The 5,303-nt window shown below is 47.0% G+C and overlaps 1 non-coding gene across 1 annotated transcript; it reads left to right on the top strand.

Moving 5' to 3' along the window:
• The first annotated feature begins 1,427 nt into the window (after nucleotides 1-1,427).
• TRNAC-ACA (transfer RNA cysteine (anticodon ACA)) lies at nucleotides 1,428-1,499 on the top strand. The gene has a single exon. It is a non-coding gene; the product is annotated as a tRNA-Cys (tRNA).
• Nucleotides 1,500-5,303: the final 3,804 nt, after the last annotated feature.

The raw sequence follows: 5,303 nt of genomic DNA, 5'->3' as shown, positions 1-5,303 counted from the left end.
CTACTCCAGTGCATAACTTCAGACATTCTATGGGGTTTTGCTGCCCTTGACTCGCTGGCTGCATCAGCTCATAATTTTTAAGTAGTCTACCTCTCTTGCAGTAAAACACATTAAGTAGCAACTGTGGCAATCCTAGGGTAGCCATGGCTCAGGTGTCTCTACCATCGCATCATCTAAACCAGCTCAGAGAAAGTCCATGGGACACTGTGGTTAAAAACCCTGGCAGCTAGTCCACACTAGCACTTTTACCATATTGTCTCCTTGGTTCCTCTAGAAAACTATCACATGGTTTCTCATTGCTTAAATCCATGGGTGTTCATGGAGTTCTGTTGAAATGCACTACCAATGGCATCTTCTTCTTGATGTCCTTTTCAAGACCAAAAACTTTTGATGCTCAACAGGTATCTTGTGGTTGTATAAACTTTACTGATAAGCCTGAATTTCATTAAACTTAAAATGGGGGAGAGTTTTCAATTACCTTTCTTTAAAGGTAAAAAAAAATTTGTCTTGGTCATTCTCATTTAATGGCTTTAAGAATGTGTGAAAGAACACAAGAATGAGCTTACCTTACAAATTGACTTATTTAATGGAAGGTTTGTATAACTTCTACGGGTAGCAATTATTTGAACGTATAAAGTATTTGGTGAGCCCTCTGAGAAAGAGTCCGACCTTGCAATATTTTGCAAGGTACCTATATTTCATTTCTTCTGAAAGTATTTTGGCACAATAGTTAACTGGGTCTGCAGGTTTTCTGTGCTTGAAAAATAAAACAAAGAAGTTGATTTGTTCAGTTCATGTTGCCAAAAAAACAACAGTTAATAACTAAAATTGTTCCTTTTATGGTTTAATAGCACAGCATTTATGTTCCCTTTGAAGATGATGGGCAGTTGAGGATATATAGTACTGCTGCCCCTTTGGCCCAAGCAGTCAGCTTGGTAACTCAGGGCCTTGCAGGGTTTTTTCCATTATGAAAAATCAATGAGAGTCACATTCTTGTTTATTTATAAAAATGTACCCAGTCCTGTTTTCCTGAACCCAGTACAAACAAACAGGCAGTTTCCTTACTCAGAAATCCCCCACGTCTGCCTCACCGGTGAGCTATGTGCTCAAGAAACTCTGTCCTTTTGCGTCTTCTCGGGGTCACACTCACAACCTCTCCTTGCAACTTTTTGCCACTAATGCATGTGTGCTGCACAGCCACTATCCTAGCACCCACCTTTATCCTCAGCCCACACAGCTTAGCTCTGAACTGCCATGTGCCTTGTAAGCCTCTGGGGCAATGTCCACACTGCAGTTGGGAACAAGCCTTCCAGCCCGGGGCAGACAGACTTATGCCAGCAATCTAAAAATAATGGTGTGGGTACCGTGGCACTGGCAGCAGCTTGGGTTAGCCACCTGAACTCACACCCAGGGGCTCGTAAGTGTATGGGAGCATAGCTCAGTGGAAGAGCATTTGACTACAGTTCACATGGTCCCTGGTTTGAATCCAGGTGCTCCCTTTAGAGCTGTATTAATGAAAATACAGTTTTGGGGGTTCTAAGCCCGGCTAACACAAATCTCTCCTCCAGGCTGGGAGTCTTGCTTCCAGCTGAAGTGTAGACATAGAGTCAGTTACAAGAAGAGTCTCAATTGCTCCTTCCATGAAGTCTGAAAGAGTGCTTGCCGTGCTCTTTGACTTTAATGAGGTCCGTGATTGTCTTTGGAGCAAATACTCACCTGAGGGTAGCCTTGAAAACATAACAGTATCAACTACCATGATCTCATCAAAACATGCAGTATCCCCTACCAGCCTTAAAAGCTGGCTATAGCATTAGTCAGCATCAGGTAAACAGGTTCATAACCATATGCAGTTTACTGCACAACACAACATGATCTATCAATGGATCCTTGATGACACTGCAATTTAGAAGCAAAATGCAATGATGGCTAAGCCCCAAATGGCTTCTTTGGTGGGGGAGGGTCCTTCAGAGTAGGTTTGTAGAATGCAGGCTCCTTCTGTTGATTCTAGAGAAGGAGCCTAGGCAAGGTGAGCTGTGTGATGGCAGATCGGGTGTGACGTGGGAATGCTTTATGATGTCATTAGTTCCATGCTGCTCTTTGTACCCAGAAGTAAAGGTATGTGGAGGAGAACAATAAATATAGTAATCACAGAAAAACTAAATTCTGGATTTAATTTTTAAGTCCAGAAAGGGGAAGCTGTTATGAAACAGGACCAAAACACCCTGTAATCTTTTTAACCTTCAGAAAAAAGAAGCTGGGGATGGAAAAATCACCATACCAAATCTTCTTCCTCATTACGACAAATGTCATCTTATCCCCAATTTTGCCCTTTCAATATCTTTGTTAACAAACCTGTTGTACTGAATGGCTGCTATGGTAACATTGTGATGACAACACTGTAGCTATGACTGAAAAGTTATTCATTCTAAGATCCTTATCCTGCAAAGACCTAAGAATGTGTCACAGAGTGACACTGGCCTTTTAACAGGGAGTAGGGCCAATGCACCTGTGCCTTGTTAGCTGCCTCCGAATTGCTTTAAAGAAGGGCACCTGTACCTAGAGGTGAGAGAGACCTGATGAGAGGAAGCCTGGGTGATTTGGGCAAGGGGCAGCAGACATAGGGCTTTCTCTGCTTGCCCGGTGGCAGAGGGACATCTTGAGGCAGAGCTCCCAGGGTATGTCTACATTGCAATTAAAACCCTTGGGCTTACAGGATTTGGGCTAAAGGGCGTTTAAGGGTGGTGTAAATGTTCAGGCTTGGGCGGGAGCCTGGACTCTAGCACCCTCACCCTGCAATGTGGGAAGGTCCCTGAACTCAGGCTCGAGCCTGAGTCAGAACGTCTACACCACAGTTAAACAGCCCTTGTGCCTGATCCCTGCAAGTCTGAGTCAGCTGTCATACACCAGCTGTGGGTGTTTAATTGCAGTGCAGACATATCCTCAGAGAGCAGATGGCTGGAGGAGGTATCTAGCGAAGGCTACAGAGAGTCCTGTGGCACCTTTAAGACTAACAGATGTATTGGAGCATAAGCTTTCGTGGGTGAATGCCCACTTCGTCGGATGCTAGTGAAGGCTGTAAGGAGCACAAAGTTCTCTGTAGGCTCTCCCTGCCAAGAGAGGGGGGATTACCAGGAAGGCAGTGGAGGAGCTGACCTTCCTGAGCCAGCAAGCCATGGCAAGAGAGGGCTGAAGGCTGAGCGCAGCAGAGGGAGATGCCTGCTTGCTCTCAGAGCCAGAGAGCTGAAGCTGGGGGCAGGGGCGGCTCCAGGCACCAGCGCAGCAAGTGCGTACCTGGGGCGGCAAGCCATGGGGGGGCAGCGTGCTGGTCGCTGTGAGGGTGGCAGTCAGGCAGCCTTCAGGAGGTCCGCCGGTCCTGCGGCTTCAGCGGCAATTTTGCAGTAGGTACACCGAAGGCGCGGGACGGGCAGATCACCCGCAGAAATGGTGCCGAATCCGCGTGACCGAAGGCCGCCTGACTGCCGTGCTTGGGGCGGCAAAAAACATAGAGCCGCCCCTGGCTGGAGGGCCAGAAAGGGCTGAAGGCTGGGAGAAAGATGTGGTGAGGGTCACTGGGGTGGTCCTGGAGAGCTGGACCATGGTGATGTACTGGTGGGACTGTGCTTGTGGGAGTTGGTTGCATGGGACTTACTTTAATACATTAACTCTGTGAGGGCTATATGTATATTCAGAGACTGTTTGGACTTTTACTGGGGACTCTGATGAAGGGGAAATCAAGGCAGACGCACCAGTCATGCTGCAACCTGCTGGCAGTGCCACTCCAGTCACGGGTGTCCTATGACAATGTGCTTAGCTCTACACACTGGAAGTGTGTGACCCTCTCCCCTCTGATTTTCATGGGACTACTTACAGTGCCTGGTTAAGCACATGCGAATGCTGCAGAAGCAGGCTCTAAGCCACCATTTCCACTCTTACCTCCCTACAGCTGAATTGCTACAGGGCTAACACTAGAGCTGGGCAAAATTTTTCAGCCAAAATTTTGTTTACCTGAACTTGCATTTTTAGGTCAAGTAAAACATTTTGTGATGATTTCAGCAAACTGTTTTGGTGGGAGGGAGTCGGAGATGTCAAAATGGTTCACTTTGACATCTTTGAAACAAACATTTGGGCTGTATAAGTAGGGGCATTGCCAGCAGATCGAGGGACATGATCATTCCCCTCTATTCGACATGGGTGAGGCCTTATCTGGAGTAGTGTGTCCAGTTTTGGGACCCGCACTACAAGAAGGATGCAGAAAAATTGGAAAGAGTCCAGCGGAGGGCAACAAAAATGATTAGGGGGTTGGAGCACGTGACTTATGAGGAGAGGCTGAGGGAACTGGGATTGTTTAGTCTGCAGAAGAGAAGAATGAGGGGGGATTTGATAGCTGCTTTCAACTACCTGAAAGGGGGTTCCAAAGAGGATGGAGCTCGGCTGTTCTCAGTGGAGCAGATGAAAGAACAAGGAGCAATGGTCTCAAGTTGCAGTGGGGGAGGTCTAGGTTGGATATTAGGAAAAACTTTTTTACTAGGAGGGTGGTGAAGCACTGGAATGGGATGATTTAACAGGGAATTGGTCCTGCTTTGAGCAGGGGGTTGGACTAGATGACCTCCTGAGGTCCCTTCCAACCCTGATATTCTATGATTCTATGATTTGAATTCTTCAGGCTACATTCACAAAGCGACCTAGGTGCCTACCGCCAATATTTAGCCACCATTCACAAGCCCTCACTGAGGTGGTGGGGATGCCCCCTTGTGGCCTACAGCCCAATGGTTATAGCGCTCACCTGGCATAGGGGAGACGTAGGAGCAGGGACTTGAGCCAAGGTCAGCTGCATCCCTGTTGGTGACCTAACCACCAGGTTATTGGCTATTCTGGATGGGGGTGTCTGTGAATCTCTCCTGTTGAAGCTGTTTCACTTTGTTTTGTGAATGACACCGATGGCGCCTTGTGAATCTAGCCCTTTTCCCCCAAATATTTCATGTGATTCGAAGGGCTGGTCTACTCAGTGCGTGGCAAGCCAGGTTGTGAATGAACAGCACACTAGCCTAGCCAAGTTGCAAGTTGCTGTGCAGCAGGTGAATGTGCTGTACGTTCACACCCTGGCTTGCCACGCGGTACGTCTCTGTGTAGACATGCCCTACATTTAACTTTTTATCATTTACCCGAAATTTTGAAAAATGTTGGTGACATGAAACAACTTTTGTTTGTTTGTTTTTTGGCGCTGCCAGTGATCTGAAAAATCAGTTACTTGCCCAACTCTAGTTGGTAAAAAGCCATAGAGTTGGCAAAGCAAGAGAACACAA

The sequence above is a fragment of the Malaclemys terrapin genome, chromosome 2 (genome assembly GCF_027887155.1).
Source record: "Malaclemys terrapin pileata isolate rMalTer1 chromosome 2, rMalTer1.hap1, whole genome shotgun sequence".
NCBI classification, from domain to species: Eukaryota; Metazoa; Chordata; order Testudines; family Emydidae; genus Malaclemys; species Malaclemys terrapin.
This window is presented reverse-complemented; position numbering and strand designations above follow the sequence as displayed.